General features: G+C 42.7%; 1 long non-coding RNA gene across 1 annotated transcript in view; it reads right to left on the minus strand.

The window, feature by feature from the left end:
* LOC116147423 (uncharacterized) overlaps positions 1 to 21932 on the minus strand; it is a 133901-nt gene that overhangs the window by 78745 nt on the left and 33224 nt on the right. Inside the window, exon 4 of the long non-coding RNA XR_010379070.1 lies at positions 13810 to 14206. This is a non-coding gene — a long non-coding RNA (uncharacterized LOC116147423). The remainder of the gene's footprint in view (positions 1 to 13809; positions 14207 to 21932) is intronic.

The following is a 21932-nucleotide window of genomic DNA, read 5'->3' on the forward strand; positions in this document are numbered from 1 at the left end:
AGCAAGTCTGAAATGTTCACTGTGAGATGACAGAATAAAAGTAAGATCTAAGTAGAATAATTTTTCCAGGTAGACAGACACAATGGACATTGTGCTATCCTGAAGCATTAAGCAAAGTAATCAAAATAAAATAACGTTGTTTAAGCCTTCTTTAACAAACGGGAAAATTAAGACTGTAAGAAGGTGCAATAGCGCCACCTATGGCTAAAAAGCCTTTCCAGGTTGCCGGGAAAGATGCAACACAAAAATTGCCTGTAGGATCAGAAACGAAAATCAAACTCAAAATGGATTAAAGACTTCAACATAAGAGAAGATACAATAAGCAATAGAAATAAACGCAAGAATAAACAAATGAGACCTAATTAATTTTACAGGCTTTGAACAGCAAAGGATACCTAAGTAAAACAAAATGACAACCTACAGAATGGGAAAAAAATTTTTGCAAAAGATGAAATTGACAAAGGCTTGATCTCCAGAATATACAAGCAGCTCATAATACTTAGTAAGAAAAAAAAAACAACCCAATCGAAAAATGGGCAGAAGACCTAAACAAGCAATTCTCCAATGAAGGCATATGAATGATCAATAAGCATAGGAAAAAATGCTCAGTATAAGTAATTATCAGAGAAATGCAAATCAAAACTACAATGAGGTATCACCTCATACCTGTCATAATGGGCATCATTCAAAAGTCCACAAATGGCAAATGCTGGAGAGGCTGTGGAGAAAATGGTACCTCCCACACTGGGGTGGGAATGCAGTTTCATGCAGCCACTGTGGAAAACAGTATTGAGATTCCTGAAAAGACTAGGAATAGACTTCCTATGACCCAGGAATCCTGGTCCTGGGCATATATCCAGAGGGAATCATACTTCAAAATGACACCTGTACCCCAATGTTCATAGCAGCACTATTTACAATAACCAAGACATGGAAACAGTCTAAATATCCATTGACAGATGACTGGATAAAGAAGAGGTGGTATACAATGGAATACTATTCAGCCATAAAAATGACAACATAATGCCATTTGCAGCACCATGGATGTCCCTGGAGTATGTCATTCTAAGTGAAGTAAGCCAGAAAAAGAAAGAAAAATATCATATGAGATCACTCATATGTGGAATCTAAAAAAGAGAAGAAAGGGACAAATGAACATAAATACAAAACAGAAACAGTCATAGACATAGAATAAAAACTTGTGGTTGCCAGGGAGGAAGAGGGTGGGAAGGGACCGACGGGGAGTTTGAAATTTGTAGATACTGACAGGTATATATAGAATAGATAAACAAGATTATACTGTATAGCATAGGAAAATATATACAAGATCTTGTGGTAGCTCACAGTGAAGAACAATGTGACAACGAATATATGCATGCTCATGTATAACTGAAAAATTGTGCTCTACACTGGAAATTGATACAACATTGTAAACTGACTATAACTCAATAAAATAAAATTTAAAAAAAGAAATAAAGAATAATCAGATAACTGAAAGCTTATCTAGCACTTACTGAATTGTGCTTCGGGGAAGAGAGTGGTATTCAGCATTTAATCTGAAATTGATAATAGTCCTGAATATAAACAAAAGACATAGGCATATGGAAACTCATCTTAAAAGAGGAAAGAATCCAGTCCAGCCTCTTCATTTTACAGGAGGGGAGACTGAGACCTGGGATCTGTCCTCCTGACAATCAGCAGCAAAGATCTCCTAGTCTTCATGTCTTGCACTATGTCAAATGCCAACAGATCTGTACTAGGCCTATATTCATAAAAGTCACTTCTGCATTTTTCCAAAAGTAGGTAATCTAAGTGTCTTGCAAAATAGTCTTCCCAAAGAGTCAGGAAATCATATCATTTTGTTGAAATGCAAAAAGATTAATTTATGTATTAAAACAGCTTGAGCTTTATTCCCTCCATTTAAAAAGTGACATGTCAAATCAATGTTTTGACATTTTAAAACGTATTAAGAGTACAGAAAAAAATCAAAATTTTTTTCAATCACAACAGAGATAAGCTTATTTCCTGAAAATATTTAATGTTGATTTTTCTAAATTAATGGTTCTGGTCATATTCCTACAAATTTAAAAGTTCTAGTGGATGGTTACACGGCAATATGAATTCTGAGTTGTAAAAATACACATTCAGTGTAAATAATCTTCAAGGTCGTCTGTTTAAGGCAATGTAACTAGTCCCTATCTTACAAGAATGACATTGATTTCATCAAAACTTCATACTGCACTAAAAAACAACTGAATCTTTATTACTGTAAATCATATTCATATATATCATATATATAGATATCGAATATGTATCAGAAATAAGCCACCCTCTTTAGTATTCAGAGCTGATTCTCCTAAACTGTCATTGTGACAGCACATTTTTTTATTGAGCACCGCTTGGGTGCTTTGTATACAAGGCGTCAAACTCTCACAGTCAAGACAAGTTAAACAGCATTACTCAAATTTTACAAATGAGGAAATGTACTTAAGCCATGAAAAACAACTTACATATTCATCTTCAGGAAAGAAAAGGGTCAAGATTTTACTTTCAATATTCACTGACAATTTTTTCTTCCATACTAAAACTACATAAAACCAATTCAGACTTTGTAAATTTTTCTTTCAACAAGCACCACTAGAGAAAAACAATCAATGAGTCAATAACAGTGGTTGGACTTTCAGAGCTCACTTTTCTTTTGCATTATAATCATTTTTAATATTTTGTTTTTAGTGCTTGCAGAACTCTAGAATAAATAACACTAACTTTTTAAGTCATTAGCCGAGAATAAAACATTTGTGAAAATGTATAATTTTAATTTATGCCACTCTGTCTCACATTCTCACTGATGTCTCTCCTTTGAAGGCATCAGGCTGAGATCACTAAAATTGGTAATTTATGGACTCACAGGGGTTTGGGAAACCACTCATCAGGAGGCTGATTAGAGGAGCAATTGAGAAGGCATCCTGTGCAGCCTGGGTTCCAGCCCTGAGCCTGCCACCACCAGCTGCGTGTGATTTGGGACAAGCTGCCCCATATCTCAATCCCTCAGCTGCAAAAAAGGAGACACTGATACCTACCCTCAAACACCTGCTATAAAGTAAAACATGAGGAAAGCATTTTAGTCTTTGGTCGGTGCCCATTCAGGGCGAATTTGGTCATTATGATGATGAGGATGGCTGTTAACAAATTAAGCTAGATCAAAAAGTAGAAATCACCATAAAGGAGAAACATTTTAAGTCAATGAGCTTTTCCTTTTGGATAGATTGCAGAATGTTCTATTGATTTTTTTTAATAGGCCAAGTATTGCCCATTATTTATAGACTTCCAGGTTCATGAAAATGTCTCAAGAAAAAGAATTAGAGGCCTCTAAACTCTGAATTCTAAGAAAGTAAAGTTAAAAAAAAATTGGGGAGAGATTATACCTCAATTGGGAGAGCACGTGTTTAACATGCATGAGGTCCTCAGTTAAGTCCCCAGTAACTCCATTTAAAAACGTTTTTTGAAGAAATGGAGAATTAAAGCACTAAGATTGAGGACTACAGAATCCTTTGCAGACTCAACTCAGATTTAAGTTGGGGAAAAAAGACACCCTTTTCTCAGAGGAAATCTTGAAAACTATGTAAACCGGATCTGAGATGTCTAGTCTTTTAACATTATTCATGAATTCATATTATCAAGTCTTAAAACTACCTGATAACCCGCAGTGGTGATACGGATCATAATCACAGCTGCCAACATGGATCGAGCTCTGGCTGGGACTGCTCTGTTCTGACATCTCTGCCCCTGAGGCCTCACCAGGCTGAGATAATTGAATCCAGTCATTCATGTGCATCTTGTGTAAGTCCTCCATTTGTGCTTTTCACTCCCCCTTCACCAGCCCCTCTGAGGGAAGCACTGTTATCATCTTCCTCACCCGCAGATAAGGCCACTGATGCACAGAGACTAAACCTGCTTCAGGTCACATCGGCAATAAAGGACGTCTGTATTTCTGCTGTTTTGCTTTTGACAAAGTAATCTGAGATACAATTCAAGAGAGACTTAAATAATCAAGTCTGTCTGGTCTTCACCTCAAAGAGCAGATACTATAAATTCCTGATGTAGGATGAGGCTGCCGCCACAAACTGACTCAGCTTGTAATTAATATCCAAGATGAAGCAGCGGATACACATAAATATTCACGATTGTCAACTCCGCTCACGGGTCAGGGCCCTTCAATGCCTGAACGGAGGTGAAATCCCCACCCGTGTCAGGGAGGGAAGCGCGGCTCTTCCCAGTCTCACCCAGGCTTCACGGGCTGTTTCCCCCACAGACTGTCTTCAATGATTAAAAAGCTCTCAAGTCTTTTACACCATACAAACTGAAAGACATTTCTGCAGATGGAGCACTTTCTCAGGCTTAAACCTTTTTTGCCTACACTCAGCAAGGGGGAAAAAGAAACATGACTCCGCAAAGTCTCTGAGTCTCACCACTCACAGGAGTAGAAAGGCCACAGCAGAAGATGACTCTTCACATTGCAGGGTGAGAACAAAATAAAGCCGCCCCCAACCACAGGCACACCCAGAGACAGCGCCCAGCAGTCTTCTGCACACTCACGGTTGTGCAGTCCTCACCGCCATCTATTTCCAGAACACTCCATCGTCCAAAAAGAAACCCCCTGTCCACTAGTAGTCATTCCCAACCCCCCCTCCGCCCAGCCCTTTGCAACCAACACCTGTTCTCTGCCTCTGCATGTGCCTATTCTGGGCATTTCAGATCACTGAAATCAACAATATGTGGCCGTTTGTGTCTGGTTCTTTTCACTTAACATGCTGTTATCAAGGCTTGTCCATGTTGAAGTGGTATCTGCATCTTCTTCTTTTGTTTTTTTTTTTGAAAATATTAAAGTTTATCAGAAGGTGGTAAGTACTATCAAAAAGAGTACAGTGGAGCATAAGGGGTGGGGATTCAAAGGGAAAAGGGCGGGTTGAGCAGTCAGGGTGGAGTTCCAAGAGCTGGTGGCTGTTTTCATCTTCCCCTTTTTTTTCTTTTTCATTTTTTTCATTCTTTTATATGAATAATATTCCACTACATGGAGATACCACATTCTGTTCATCAATTTAGCAGCTATATATGGATGAGGCCCGGAACAATATGTTTCAGAGGTGACTAACAGTGATGGCATTTAAGTAAAGGGCAAGATGTGCTTTTAAAAAAGGCCGACAAACAGAGGCACAAGGAAAGTCAGCGCATTTCTTAGAAAGTGCATGCTTGCTTCAGAAGGACTGCTGTGCAGGGCTGTGAGGGAGTGTGACAGGATACATAGTGAGGGAGTCACCTGAGAAGTTTCCCCACTGCAGGCAGCTCAGACAATTCTCTTCCCTCATCCTGTATTTTAGAGCCATTTTTCTAAGTTTCCTCTTATTTCAAGTAACAGCACTTTAACTACACATCTGATCATCTGCATCAGATCACCTTACCTCCAAGCCACAGAAAGTCATTCACTGTCTCTGACAGCTCCAGGACAAATGGTGATGGACCAGGGAGTCCTAAAGCATCCCGGCCAGGTGATGTCCAGAAAGTAAAATGCACAGAAATGTCTCACTGCTGGTGCACGACGTCTGCCCCAAAATTGCCCTGAAAGCATGCTGACAAAGCACTACTCAACCCTCTCACTACAAAAAAAAAAAAAAAAAAGCAAAGAAGGCAAATTTAGACTCTGCCATTGAAAACCAGCAACCATCACTGCCAGTATCTGAGCTGGAATGGTCCTGACTTCAAAAAATACTGGGTAGTTATTTTTCAAACATGAAAGGCATATATGTGTTTCACATACATAATATTACTGTAAGAGTTTTCTTTCCAAAATTTGCAGTTGCAACATTAGCACAAAAATGTTTATGTTTCAGCTTTTAAAAAAAAATCAAGGATGTTCCAATTTCTTAATTTTGAGCCTTTTGTTATTTTATAAAGAGAGCTATGCTGCATATTATAAACCAACTTTTTGGATTCTGCAAAAAAGATCTTTATGACCTCACTATTTCAGAGCAAGCTTTAGTGATGCTTTGAGAGGTGGGGCCTGGGGCGCTCACTAACAGCTCTTTAAATACTGACATGGATATGCTATAAAGTAATGCAAAGGCTCTAACTCCACATTAACTCAGAAACCAAAGAAATTACACCAAAGCCTTTCTTTACCATTTTTAAATATTCCTATTATTTGAATATAAAATTTCTTTAAAGATAAGATTTTGTTTTTGAGAAAAACAGTAGCTGTATTCAATTTCCTCTCACCAAGAAAGCAATTTTTATGAAAAATAAAAACCCCTATGGAAATCCAAAAGCCGGGGCATTTCTAGCTAAGTGAACGTGCAGATCTCAACACACACATAAATCCTATCAGATCTCACTCGAACGAGCTCAACAAACTCCTGGGCTACCCTGGAACTTAGCTCTTCTGTTCCAAATGTTGGCTGAGCAAAGATCATCACAGAAGGCAGGGAAGGAGAGAAGAGAAAAGTCCACCTGGCGGCCTCCATCTGTTTTCTTCCAGCCACAAGGCGCCGCTAGGGCGGCCCCGCTAACAAGCCTTCCCCATAAGAAGATACTGCATCTGCAGTGCCCCTGCCGTCCCCAGGCAACCCCGATACCCCTCTCCCACTGTTCATCTCCCAGCCTGTGAAATGTATTCTAATGACCCTCTCACTTGGTGGCACCCTCCCCTTGTTCCCAACTGCACACACACACAGACACAGCCAGAGCAGCCTTCCCAAAACACAAATTTGATTACATCACTCCCCTGCTTCAAGCCCTTCAGGGGTTCCCTAGTAGAGTTCTAGCCCCCGCTGCCCCTAATTGCCCAGCATCACTGCAGTACCCAGGTCCCCAGTGACCTCAGGGCCCCCCTGACCACCTGCTTCTTCCCACTTTACTCCAGGCTCATTTTCACTATATGTAAAGGAAGCCTTCCCTGCCTCCAACCCCCGCACTTTTAGTTAGGTGTCCCTGCTGTGTTCCTAGAACATTCTACGCTGGGTCAACTTCTGAAACAGCTAAGCTCGCAAGAGGCAAGTACGATTTGCTTACTACAGTGGATCCATCACTCTTCCCTACACACTCAGAAGGGTACATGTAATGAATAAATTAATGAAGGGGTAGGTCTCAAAGGGACAGACAGAGCTGCTATCTCCCGTCCTGAACCCTTCATTCTGTAGAACATCAGAAGCAAAACCAGGAGTACCAGTCCTGAGGGTCACTTCCTGCTGACACAATTCACTGTCTCCTGTGTCAGTTCTAGTAAAACCCAAGCTCTTCCAAAGCCCTCCACCCCAGGCCTTCCCCAGTGTCCTCCCCAGCAGGGCACCCTCCACCCTGGACCACACAGGGCACTCACCCCGGGTCCCCACCCACAAGCCTCCAGGCCTCTGCCCAGCTGCTTCTGCCACCTGAGCCACCCTCTTGATTCCTTCTCCTGGCTGACACTTACTCTGTACTCACAAATGAATGTAGAGCCCATACCATTCAGGAAGTCCTCTCTAATAATGTCCTTTAGGTCTTGGCTGGTCTCCCTCTTTGGCAGCACTGCATGGGGATAAACTGGGTGTTTGCCCGCTCCTTTGAGGCCACGACCTCTTGGAGGCCACGTGGGAAGGAGTGAGAGATTACAAGACGGGTGGGAGAAGCAAAAAGCAAAAATCACAGCCCAAATCCCAAATTCAAGGATTCTTTCTCAGAAAAAAGAATAAAATATTTCACACGTGTGCAATTTGGCTACTATTTTTGTGGCCTGTGGACAGCAAGAGCTTGATGTTCTAGCCCAAAACCCAGGTTACATGCAAAGAAATGTATATATTCATATCCAAAGGAAACCAGAGCTGCTCAACAACACTTTGCAGTTAGAATTTAAAGGAATTTTGATAAAGGCAATCTCTCTGTCTCTTCTTTCTTTTCTGGCATCATATAATTTTAGAAGTATTTGCGTGACTAAGAGATGGCTACAGCCCGTGATTCTGCACTGGAGTGTTTGGGGCTGAGGAAGCCCAGATTACATTCACTGTGTAAATGCAATCACACCAACACAAAGACAGGCGACCTGGTGGTGGAGCTGATGTTCCAAAGCAGGCAAACTTATGCTGTAAGAGAACTCTAAATAGAAAGTAACAAATGCAATGTTCTGTACTCAATTTCATTCGCTATATGGGCCATTAACTGATAGTATAACTTGTCTAATGAAACCCAAAAATAAATTGTCAACGTCGATTTTCTTCATCTGACCATTTTATGCTAACTTTGGATATCAAACCCTCAGTCCATATGGAAAGCTCAGGCCTATGCTGCAGCACAGTTACATCCCGTGGAAGAAAGTGAGAAGTGGAGAGTTTCCCTTCAGAAGATGCTAAGTCTGGTTTTGCACCTGTACGTCATTTGCAACCACGTCATCGTCAAAGGAGTAAGACCTTACCTCTGTGGGGCGTAAAGCACTGCGGTGCCGAACCGTCAAAGAACACTGAGCTTTGTGAAACAGTCCTGAGGCACTTATATCGCACTTTTTCTGAAAGGCTCCAAAACTGACCCACTTCACCATTCCACGTACAACAGGGAGGTACCGGAATTAGTAGAGAAAACATACTCTTGAAGTCTGACAGGGCCCTGCTTGAATCCTGCTACAGCATTTACTAGCCGCTAAACGGGCCAATTCCTTAACCCCTCTGAGAAGGCTTCCCAATCTACAAAAGGGGGCTACCACCGCCCACCTGGGAGGCATGGGGGTGAATGCAACATGCAAGTAGGGCTGCCAACTGGTACCTGACACGGGGCCTGGCTAGTTTCCCTCTGCTGCCCTTCTCCCCCTTTAAACTTGCACTGTTCCCCCTGGTAAGGGTCAAGCCCCCAGAATAGACTGCCCGAATCTTCTGTATATCCCCGGATACATGCCTTACCCTTAGGAGGCCAGAAAAAGAACTGTCTCCTCCCCAGTCACTATCACTGTTCTTAAGAGTCTGACTTTTTTTAACTCTATTTGCAGGGAGACTATTCCAGAACTGTCCAAGCACCATTCTCCAGGTTGGCTCCTCTCCCAGCACCCATACCTTCTCACCTCAGATCTCACCTCACTGTCTGATTGCCTTCTGTTCATGGGAAAGCGAGTCCGGTAGGGTGGGGACTCCCTAGGCATCCCTCCCTCCCTCACAAGTGAGTGTGACTACCTTCTCCCCACTCCCCACTCCAACTCTAGCTTCTGATGAGTCTCCCCTCCCAGACCCTGCAGCCTCTACATCGTCCGAAGATGCGCACACGTGGCCACAACTCTCCCTTCAGATTTCTTCCTGGCTGGCCCTGCCCACCCCTGGCCCCTTAAGGATAAATGGCATTGCTCTGAAAATCACAAACGCCGCTGACTTACACACCAAAGTTCCATGGTCTGGGCTTTCCTCCAACCGAGGCACAGCCCTGTCCCCCCTCAGCCTTAGCCTGCACCTCTCAAGATGAGCTAATCCACGTGCACGGCTGTGAACACCAGCTAAGAATGACAACTCCCAACGTGTATCTCTAGTCCGGCTCCTTCACCTCAGACCCAGGCTCATAGACCCGAGTGCCTCTTTGAAGTCCTAACTTCGATGAAAAATGGCATCTTAAAAATGCCTCATGTCCACCATTTACTCTGGAATTCAATTCCTGGCAGGCACCTCGCAGGCTCCCCATTTTAGTAACAGACCCAGCACCCACCTATGTGTTTGAGGTCACATTCAATTTCACCTGTTCCCTCCCTCCAGCCCTGGCCTGGAATATTAGTCCTGTCATTTCCGTCCCTAAGCTCATCTCAAGTGTGGTTCTGCAGAGACCGTGGCCGGAACCCCACAAGCTCACAGCAAGGTGCACTGAGTCACAGTCCTCCGAAGGGAGCTCCCTGGAGGGGGAGGCATCTCCTGCCACCGGTCACCTCAGAAGGCACTGGATTCTCACACAGGAGGCCCAGGAGAAGGGACTCAAGGTTCTCCCGTGGTCTGAACTTTGAAGGACCCTAGGTCTGGGGGAGCTCCTAATAAGCAGACACACTTGCCAGTGAGCAGATGAGGATGGAGGAACCCAGGCAAGGCTGTTCTCACTTCGACCCCTGGGCCCTCGGGAGCCACGGGAAAGGCCTGTGTCCAGGGCACAGCCCACACATCACAGATCCCAGCCTGCATTTGCCAACCCGGACAGACTAGACTCCTTCTACTTGCGACTCTCACCCCTGTTCTGTTCCCCCCGAGAATGTGATGGACTCTTTCAGAAATTCTGGCCTTTCTCAAGCGAAACCAAGTCAGTGAAGGATGAAGTGTCGACATTTGGACCAGAGCATGAAATGAGAAACAAGGCCTCATGGCCAGCATGAAGGTGGTGGCCCAGCCCTTCCTCCGGGTGAGATGAACAAGGGTGGGGGTGAGTATCCAAGGTCCTAGGTCGGTCAAAGCATCTCCCTTCACGGCTGACTGGGGTGTTGGAGTCTCACTACCGCAAACTAACGACACGGCCGTCAGTGATGGACATCAGCTGAAACAGAGTCAGCTCTTTACTGCCAACATGGGTTAAAAGTAAAGGCCGGTGCAGGGAGGGCTGCACAGCTGCTTAAGCAAACCACAGACAAGGCTCTGAATGCCCACTGGCTGAAGCAGAGAGGAAGCTATTGTCCCCGTTATTGGTCCTTGTGTCCACCAGCTCCAAGTGAGCCAGCTACTTAGCAGAAGGCCACATTTTCCTGATTCTCAGAGAAACCAGTGTCATAAAGGGAACAAAAGAGTGACATGGATTTTAGACCCACTTCTTCTCCTTTATGAAGGCAAAGTAAAATAAATGGGATGGGGAAGGCAAAAGCAAAAGAAAACTGCTTCCTCCAACAGCACCCCTTGTGGGCTGCTCACCCCACCAGCCGGCCACGTTCTCCCCAGTGACCGGCGGCCAGGAAGCCCAGTCAGATTCATTACACAGCGACGGCCAGGAACCGGGTGAGAGTAAAAGCCAGAATCAAGCAAGGTACTGCAGATTTTGACTTTCCAAGTGAAAATACCCATGAAAAACTTCCCTCAGACGCCACCTAAATCAATTCGCATCTCACTTCCTCAAAACACACAAACAAGCAAAATTAATAATGGCTCATTTGTCACCAATATAAGGAGGACCAAACTGGCTCCTCCAAGCAAAGATTTTAACAGGTATCAAACACCAGTGTGTGATGTGTTAACAAAGCAAAAATTCCAAAATTTTAGAAAATAATAGGATGACTAGGATAATAAATGGATCAAGGCAGCTGTTAAGTTTTTGCTTTTTAAAGCGATGGAGGCAGCACGAAGTGAAATGTAGGTATTTCCGATGCAGGGTGTGCACAACCCACCTTTTCAGACCCAACAGCACACTCACAGGGTGGTACGAGAGTAAAAGGAAAAGAGGAACAAGCAAAAGTTAGAAATACACAACAACCAAAATAATTTTGACAGCATGAATATAAGAATTTATGTGAGTGTGATGAAGCTAGAGACGGGGGAGAGTGAGACCCACCCTCACCTCCTGCTGCGGGGAAGCCAGGGGCCTGAGGGGAGCGTCACTGCCATGGGGACCCCAACGTCATCAGTGCCCGAAACCAAAACTCCACCTACATGCACCTCGACAGCTTTTGATCTACAATACTTGGTCGCATTTCAGGCTTGACAGTTTTGCTCACTCCCACCAAGAGTAGCAGGAGAGAATTAGGCTCTGCTCCTGCAACAAAGCATTGTTTTAAGAGTTGGGTGACTATGGAATAAAAGCAACAATGGAGTAACAGTGATGGGAGGAGAATGTGTTTGACTGGAGCACACTGGCTGCGTTATCTCACTGACGTTCAGATGCTGGCCGAGTGCTTCTGGTACCAGAACAGACAGATCCAACAGGAGGGAGGTTTAATGTGTTGCTGTATTTTGATATCCAAAGCTGTGCCTGGTAGACGAGGTTCTGGGTAAACAATGGTGACAGTGTCAATCACTATGCACTAAGCACACTGTCCTGAAACTAGCTCCTCCACCAAATCCCGAGGACAGACTTCCAAAGGCAAAAACAAGCTGCAATTTCCAGTGGGTCCGCAGACTCAAAGCCAAGCAGTTGCTGAGCAAAAATGTCACCAGTGCCTCCTATGACAAAAGAGGTGGCACTGGCCAGGGGGCTGGAGCAGGGCTCCCGGCTTCCACCACTCACCCACCAGTCTGTCCAGGGGGAGAAGGTGGTCCCTGCTGACGCTGCAGCGCTGTGCGCACGTGCAGCCCCACCTTTGTGCATCACCGATGTACCTCTCTCGCCTAACGCCTGGGGGCTCAGCAGGAGGTGACAGGTGAGTTGGACAGAGCCAGCCTGGTTGTGGCCTGGTGCTGGCAGCTGTGCCCTCAGCAGTGCCCAGGACCCTAAACGTGACACCTCATCCCCAAGGAGCAGAAGGGAGTTAGGTGTGTAGATCACAGAGCCCTGCGAGGACAAGTACACATCATGGCCACAACATGTCTCGCCATTTCCTTAAGCCATAGAGGCATGTCCGGGGAGGAACTGAAAATTCATCCAGAGCCCGCCAGGCACCACACGCAGGTGGGACTCTGGTCCCCTGTGCCTTTCACTCGCAGGGCTGGCCGGGACATTCTTTTTGTCAGTTCTCTGGTGTCTTCTCCTCTAACTTACCAAAACCCAGAAAGTATGGTCTGACCTTAGATAAGTCCAAGAATTACGGAGCCTCAACTCTACAGCGGGCCCGGTAGGATGTGCAAGGACCACCAACTGTCACCTATGAGACCACTTTGCGTGCTCTCCAGCGCAGGGAGAGCAGACTCAGGGCCCGAGGCCCGAGTCCGGAGGACACATCTTCCCTTGCTCTCCACAGCAAAGGGGGACCACCTCTCAGCAAAGGCATCTCGCCCTCTTCTGCCCAAGGGACGGCACGATGGCCACACAGGGAAGCAGAGCAGAGGGTGGCGGAGGGGGCAGATTGCCCAGAAGAGCTCGTCTGCAATTCCGGGGCAAAGTGGGGCCACTGACCTAATCACAGGGACAAAGTAAGAATAAACTTTTCCATACTGTGTCCCATAATCCGTGACACGCCTTCCCCTGCGTAAGAGGCTCCTTTGGAAATCCCTGGCGGTATTTCTGATGTCCTACCTGGCATGCTGGCTGTCGGGCATGTAGAACAGCCTGGGAGGCAGGAGACATGGGCTCCAGACCCAGCTCAGCTAGTGGTCGATCTGCTGCGTCTAGGGATTCAGCCCCTAACCTATACATCAAATGGACGAGACTGTCCCAGGACAACAGGAATGCAATAAGAGTCACACAAAGAAAGTTTTCCAGTTGCCACGTTTAAAAAAGTAGAAAAACAAACACTTTAAAGTGATTCTAAGAACAGATCTAATTTAATGTAATATGTATTATAGTATCATTTTGACATGTAGTAAATATAGAAATTATCAAGATAGTTTACATTCTTTTTTCTAGACAAGTCTCAGTGTCTGATGTCCATTTGACCTTCTGCACATCTCAGCTTAGACCAGCCTCCTCCCCAGCACTCCCAGCCTCTTTGGCTGTGGCTACCCTATTGGACAGCAACTCCAGGGGTCCCACCAGGGGTCTTGGTTGGAAAGGGGAAGTAAGTATCCAAACTAACCCTAAATGGATCTCTCTGAACTAAAGTTGAATTCATTTTTAAAACTGTGAAAACCGTCAGGCTGCATCTCCCTCCCCCCTTGGCTACAAGACAGCTCCCCTTCTTGCTGATCCCTTTCTGGATGTAGGAAAGCAACCCAGGCACACAGCCAGGGCGGCCAGGACTCCACGTAGGCTTACCTGCTGTGTCCAGTCCCACCAAGTCCTTATTCTCAAATGGGATGCAGAGGAGGGGGATGTTGTCCCCAAAATTGTTGGTGGCCCTGTCCAGGTGCTCGGACTCTAGCATGATGAAGAGAGACTTGATGAAGTCCTTGATCCTCTTCTCCACCACCCCACAGTCCTCTTAGCTGGGGTACAAGGCCACATCAGTGCGCAGCTGCTCAGCGAGCTCGCCCTTCAGCACAAAGACGAAGAGCCATGAATCGTCCTGCGTGTTGCCACACATCTCCTCTGCACAGGGAGCTCCTCTATCTGCAGCCAGTCCTTGGCCAAGCGGTCAGTGATGGTGACGAGGCCCATGACCCTTCGGTGGGTCTTGAAGTCTACCCACTCGTTCTTGTGTGGGTAGTGTTACCTGTAGCAGATACAGAATGACTGCTGGAAGCCGCACAGCCTGACCTGGCTCACTGAGGATATCTGTTTATAGATGCACAAGAGATTCTCCTCCAAGATAATCCCCACTTGCTGGACCACCATGAGGAGAGTCTGGTGGTCCTCAGCACACTGCACGTAGTCAGCAATGCTCATGTTGCAGGCTCTGCCAAGAGGGGAGAGGAGACTGAGGTACACGCTATGCTGTGGGTTGCAGGCCCCTCTGGGATGCAGTGACCTGTGTGTACCAGCCAGAAGGCAAGGGAAGCCCAAGCAAACCTGGGGTTACAGTCTGTCCTCAGAGTCTGCACATGGCTACCATAGCTAGGATCACATTATCCTGCTCTTTCTTCCAGCCCCTGCAGAAAAGGGTCATTTCTTGTTTTCTGTTTCCAACATCTAGCCAGGCCCTGATGCTCAAAAATGCTGAATAAATGAATGAACAAAGGAACTGCTTCCACACTCCTCAGCAGAATATAATGAAAAGAACCACAGTGGGATCGAAAGATCTGGATTTCAACTCCAATTTACTTGAACTCCTATGCTGCAAAATAATGGATAAGAAAACTCGCCCTAGGGAGGAGGGTACAGTTCAGGGGTAGAGCACATACTTAGCATGCACGAGGTCCTGGGTTCAATCCCAAGTATCTCCAATAAAAAAATGAAACAAAAAATAAACTTAATTACCCCATAAAAATTAATTTAAAATTAAAAGGAAAAAACATTGCAATTAACACAACATTCTAAACTTGACTATACTTCAATTAAAAACAAAACAAAACAAAACAAAACAAAACAAAACAAAACAAAACAAAACAAAAAACAAATCTTGCCTTACAAGAATATATCTAGATCAAGGCAGATTGCAAATGCAAAACGCCTAGGTTACCACCTGCATAAAAAAGGGGGATGTACAAATTTACTAATCCCTCCTTTATGAGCTGTATTTCCTTTGGGAGGTTTTATGACCTCTGAGAGTTAATTTTCACAGATGAAAAAAAGAAAACGTTAGCTGATTCTCAGTACTGCTGAAGAATTAGATAACCGTATGAAAGCATCTGACCCACAGAGTGTACTCAATAAAAGTTTGTTGAATGAATGAATAAACAAGCAAATGAATGCTGCTCCCTGACACAATCATAATGATACTGTCTGTAAATCCCAAGCCCTTGTCCCTCCCGACTCTACTCTAACCATGTGGGTGACCTGGGCAGGCCTGCGTGCTTCTCTAAACCCCACTTTAATCACGAATAGAAATGGGAGTAATAACACAAACCTCAAAGGGTTAGTGAGTCAATAATGAATTGTACCACAACCCTCAAGTTGGAAACATTAAGGAAAATTGGGCAAAGAGTACATAGGCTGTCTCCGTATCAGCTCTTACAACTGCATGGGAATCTTCATTACATCTCAAGATAAAAAGTCTAATTTTTTAAAGAGGCTATTGAGATTAAATGAGCTCACTGTCTTAAATAAGGAACACACAGAACAAATAGGACAATGCACAGCCTATGATATACACTCAGTAAACATTCCCACTGGTCCCTCCAACTCCAAAGCACAAGGATGGGTCCTCATGGCCAGAGGCCACTGCACCTGAAGCTAACAGAGATAATTGTCCCCACTTCCAAGAGCCCCTGCCACCACCCTAGGTCTAATGTTGTATTTGTAACTTTGTTTTCTTTTTCTTAAATACGAACCCCCAATTGCATAGCCTTCAGGTCACCAAAACCTGACCACGGAAATCATGACAGCAGCCCTCCCCAGTGAAACAATAAAATTAAAAACCATATCCACAAGAACTCTGTGTAATTTTAATGGCAGGAACTTCATCCTGGACTGAGAGGAAGAGGACTGGGGAGGAGGGGGCAATCTGGGGCACACAGACCCAGGGGCCACCTGTCCCATGATGGACTTTAGACTCAACCCTCACCCTCCAGGAACTTCAAAATACACATCGACAGCATGCTATGGACAAGGTTTTTTTTTTTTTTGAAAGAAATCCCTGACTCCCTAACAGGTCATGTTTCTACTGAGAAACTAATGACTTCTGTGTATATTGTTTCATGAAAACCCTAAAATAATAACATTCCAACTTGACACATGAAGAAACGGAGGAAAAGAGAGGTTAATCATATTGTGCAAGATTAGAGAGAGGCCACGTCAGAGGCTGTATTTAAACCAAAGCCCCTGCTCCAGCGCTTATACCAAAAAGTTTGACATACTGTCCATCTCCTGCCCCCTCCCTGAAATAAATCTCTGAAGTCTTTTCTGCACCACTTGGAAAGAATCAAAATCACATCAACTTTCCACAAATAGCTGTGTCACCCCTTGGAGGACGTATCAAAATCTGAAGAGTTAGGGTGGGGGAGGGATTTGAGTTCTTGGTTTCTCAAAAGGAGACATGGGTTTAAAAGAAACCAAAAAGCACTTATCGAGTCCAAGCTCTCACTGTGTAGAGAAGGAACTGGAGTCTCAGAAGAGATGAGGAAAGGGACTTATTAACAAATATTGCCTCAGTGCAGCACCAAGCCAGCCTTGAGCGCTGCTGGGGGAGGATCTGGGAGGCCCAGGAGAGTGAGTGTTAGAAAAAAGGAAGCCCTGTCTCTACACTGCCATACCATGAAGTTCCATCAAATGATCCACTACAGGTGCAGCCAACATTAAGGTGGGCTAAGCATAGGTTACAGAAACCCAGAAGTCTAAATTGTACTGGAAATTCCAAACTTTACTATGTTTTTTCCCAGTTGAAGCATGAGCTCAGCGGGAGCTCCGTGCCAGGCACTACAAGAGGCCTGGAGTTCTTCCAAATACAGAGCTCTATGAACACGTGTGCAAACCACATGCAGGCCCACCAGAAGAAAAACACCTACAGATAAGGTGGAATTAATGAAAATGAAGGCAGCCAACCAGCATATATTACTAGCAAAAAGGATGCTGCTAGAAATACTCATGGGCATAGCAAACTGTGGTCAGCAGGTGGGAAAGTGGGGAAGTACAGATTAGGAGTTTAGGATTAACAGGTACACATAACTATATATAAAATAAATAAATGATAAGGACCTACTGTATAACACAGGGAACTCTATTCAATTTCTTGTAATGAGTTGTACTAAAAACACTCTGAAAATTATATGTGTACATATGCATAAATATAACTGAATCACTGCTGTACTCCTGAAACAAACATTGTAAATTGGCTGCACTTCAATAAAAAATAAGAATTTAAGAAACAAATAAATAAATAAAAATAAAAGCAACACCATTAAAAAAATTAAAAGAACTTTGTAATCTCCTTAGCTGTAGGAGGGAGAGAACAATGGTTGCAAGCACCAAGTCCACTGGATCACTCCAGCACTGGCTGTCACTCTTTCTGACCATCAGGGAGGCACTTGGCTTCACTGAGGTTAGTTTTCTCTTCTGTGAAAGGCTACAGTCACAACTAATGATGTATATAATCTCATCATTCACAGACCCAACAATTAGTAAGGATTTCCCATGAGCCATGCTCTACAGAGCTAAAAAGATAAGGTCCCAGATATACTCATGGATAGAAAAAGTTTATGTCATAAAGACATTAACTCTCCCCATTCTAATATACAGATTCAATGCAATTCTGATTAGAATTCCCCCCAGATTTTTCATGGAATGTAACAAGTTAATATATGCTCAGGAACAGCCAAGGAACTTCTTTAGAACTGGGGAGGGTTGGATGGGTCATTCATTTCCACAGCTCTTTTGGAAACAATGAAATCATTCTGGAATAATGATGGTTGCACCACTGTGAATATGCTAAAAGCCGTGAAATTGTACCATTTAAATGGGTGGACTTCATGGTGTGTGAACAAAATTGCAATGAAACTGTTATATGAAAAAAACATTACCTGACAACTATTTTTCCCTCTATACTAGTAGTATGCCTCACATTTTAAGAAAACAAAAAACCAAAACCAAACAAAAATTTTCCAAGAGATATTTAAGACTGCAATATTCTTGGGTCTCCAATGCCTCTGGTGGTGTTGCTCCTGTTAAATACACTAGATGAGCTGGGCTAGTTAGGGACTGTGACTATCTTTTCAAAATTGACAATCATATGTTTCACCCTAGGAGGGGAGAGGATTTAGGATGTCTCATCCCTCATGCCCTCAGCTCATTTTTAACTGAACCAAGCCCTGCTTTCAACACTGTAATACCTCTCGCTATAAAAACACATGATATTGGAGTTTAGAAGCAAGATGGAGGAGTGGAAGAATGCTCATAGCTCACTCTCTCCAACAAATACACCAAAACTCACATCTACGGACCCACTCAGCCAACCAGAGCACCTGCTTAATGCAGACAGAACATCACCTTCTTTGAAAGACAAAGAAGTGAAATAATCTGTTTTATTCCTGCCTAGGCTTTAGGTAGATAAATAAATACACTCCTTATGGACCACAATAGATAACTGATACTCCTTAAGTCACAGTGCCAGAGAGGTATGAGCAATATGAAGAAGCAGAGGAACCACTCCCAATTAAAAGAGCAAGAGAAATCCCCTGAAAGCACAATCAAGGAAATAGACATTGATGGCCTACTAGATCAAGATTTCAAAGAAAGAAGTGATCAAAGTACTGAAGGAACTAAAAGAGATAGTGTTTAGAGATATAAAATATGTCAAAAACGTAATAGAAACTATAAAGAGAACAAAGTATATTTGGTAAACTCATTGGCTGAAATGAGAAGTGATCTAAAAGCTGTACATAGCAGGCTAGATAATGCAGAGGAATGAATAAGTGACCTAGAAGACAGGACAACAGAAACCACCCAATCAGAACAGCTGAGAGAAAAATAAATAAAAAACAATGGAAACAATAAAGGGACATACGGGATAATACAAAGCACGCTAATCTATGCATAATAGAGTTTCCAGAAGGGGAAGAAAGAACAAACGGGATTGAAAAGGTATTTGAAGAAATCATGACTAAAAACTTCCCAAACCTAAAGAAGGAATCAGATATCTAAGTACAGGAGGCTCAGAGGGTCCCAAACAGGAAGAACCCAAACAGACTCACACCAAGACACATCCTAATCAAGATGGCCAGAGTCAAGGATAAAGAAATGATCCTAAAGGCAGCAAGAGAAAAAACAAATGTGAGTTATAAGGGAACCTCCATAAAGCTCTCAGTTGATTTCTCTACACAAACACTACAGGCCAGGAGGGAGTGGCAAGATATATTCAAATTCCTGAATGAAAAAATATGCAGCCTAGGATACTCTATCCAGCAAGGCTATCCTTTAGAATAGAAGGAGAGATAAATAACTTCACAGATGAGCAAAAACTAAGAACTTAACAACACTAAACCCATGCTAAAAGAAATATTGACAGTTCGACTCTAAATAGAAAAGAAGCAGGATGCTACAAAAATGAGAAACTCAGAACTGGAAAAGAGATGACTGCCATGAATTACAAATAGAATAAATACAAAATTGTAAAAGAAGACATCTAAATCATTAAGAGTGGGAGAGGGAAGCAAGAAAACATACAGTATTTTGTTTTTCTTTCTTCTTTAAAAAAATATGTGTTCTCGGTAGGATGGGTTTGAGCTAATATTACTATCTGTTTAGTACAAACATTTACAGTAATAGGTTAATAGACTTACAAAAAAGGGTAACCACAAGCCAAAAGCTTACAAGTGAGTCAAACAAACTAAATGAAATCCAAGATAATACACAGGAAACTTACCAAATCACAAAAGGAAGAAGAAAGTAACAAAGAGAAAATGCTAAATCAAATGCAAAAGTAAGTTAAAAATGGCAATAAATACTCATCTATCATTAATTACTGTAAATGTTAATGGACAAAATGCTTCAGTCAAACGACGTAGAGTGGCAGACTGGATAATAAAGCAAGAATCTTCAATATGCTGCACATAAGAGACACACTTTTGGGAGAAGGACACATATAGATTGAGAGTGAAAGGATGGAAAGGATATTCCATGCAAATGGAAAAGCCAAAAAAGCAGGTGTTGCAGTACTGATTTCAGACAAAATAGACTTTAAAACAAAGGCCATAAAGAAAGATAAAAAGGACATATTATAATGATTAAAGGAGTAATACAAGATGAGGACATTACAATCATTAATATACACGCACCCAATGTAGGAGTACCTAAGTACGTAAAACAACTACTAACAGAGATAAAGGAGGAAATTGATGGGAATACAATCATTGTTGGAATATTTTAACACCACATTAAATCACTAGACAGATCTTCCAGACAGAAAATAAAGAAGGCAACAGGGAAATTAAATGATACAATAGAAAAATTAGATTTGTTGGGTATTTTCAGAGTATTGCACTCCCCCAAAATAGGATATACATTCTTTTCAAGTTAACATGGAACATTTTCTAGGATTCATCATGTACTTGGGCACAAAAGAAGCCTCAACAACTTTAAGAAATTATCTCAAGCATCTTTACTGACCACAATGCCATTGAAACTATAAATCAACTACAGAGAAACAAAGAACAGAAAGAGGAAAGCATGGAAATTAAACAACATGCTATTAAAAAACCAATGGATCACTGAGGAAATCAAAGTTGAAATTAAAAAATACCTTGAGACAAATGAAAATGAAAACACAACGACACAAAACTTATGGGACACAGCAATATCAATGCTAAGAGGGAAATTTACAGCAATACAGGCTTTCCTTAAAAAAGAAGAACAATCTCAAATAAACAATATAATCCACCTGCTAAAAGGACTAGAAAAAGAAGACCCAAAACACCCAAAAATCAGCAGAAGGAAGGAAATAATAAAACTCAGGGAGAAAATAAATAAAATAGAGATTAAAAAATAGAAAAAATTCAATCAAACCAAAGGCTGGTTTTTTGAAAGAGTAAATAAAATTGAGAAACCTCTGGCCAAACTTACAAAGAAGAAAAAAGAGAGAGCACAAATAAGCAAAATAAGAAAGGAAAATGGAGAAATTACAACCAATAAACATGGAAATACAGAGTATCTTACGAGAATATTATGAAAATCTGTATGGAACCAAAATGGATAACCTACAGAAGATGGACAAGTTTCTGGAAACATACAGTCCACCAAGATTGAATCTAAAGAGACTAACCACTTGAACAAACTGATCACTAGAAATGAAATTGAATTAACAATAAAAAACATCCCTACAAATAAATGTCCAGGACCAGACAGCTTCACAATTGAATTCTAACAAACATACAAAGAGGAACTAATACCAGTCCTCCTCAAACTCTTTCAGAAGACTGAACAAGAGGGAGTATTCCCAAACTCATTCTATAAAGCCACCATCACCCTGATACCAAAACCAGGCAATGCCACCACGAAAAATAAATAGAATTACAGGCCATTATCACTGATTAACATAGATGCAAAAATCCATACCAAAATACTAGCAAATAGAATCCAACAGCACATTAAAAAGAGTACACATCATGATCAAGTGGATTTCATCCCAGGGACACAAGGATGGTTCAGCATACGCAAATCAATCAATGTAATACTCACATCAACAAAAGGAAGGAACAAAAATGATCTTCTCAATAGATGCAGAAAAAGATTTTGATAAAATTCAACACCTATTTATGATAAAAACTCTCACCATTGTGGGTATAGAGGGAACATATCTCAACATAGTAAAAGCTACAGCCACCAGAGTACTCAATGGTGAATAGCCCAAA

Source organism: Camelus dromedarius, chromosome 35 (assembly GCF_036321535.1).
Source record: "Camelus dromedarius isolate mCamDro1 chromosome 35, mCamDro1.pat, whole genome shotgun sequence".
NCBI lineage: Eukaryota > Metazoa > Chordata > Mammalia > Artiodactyla > Camelidae > Camelus > Camelus dromedarius.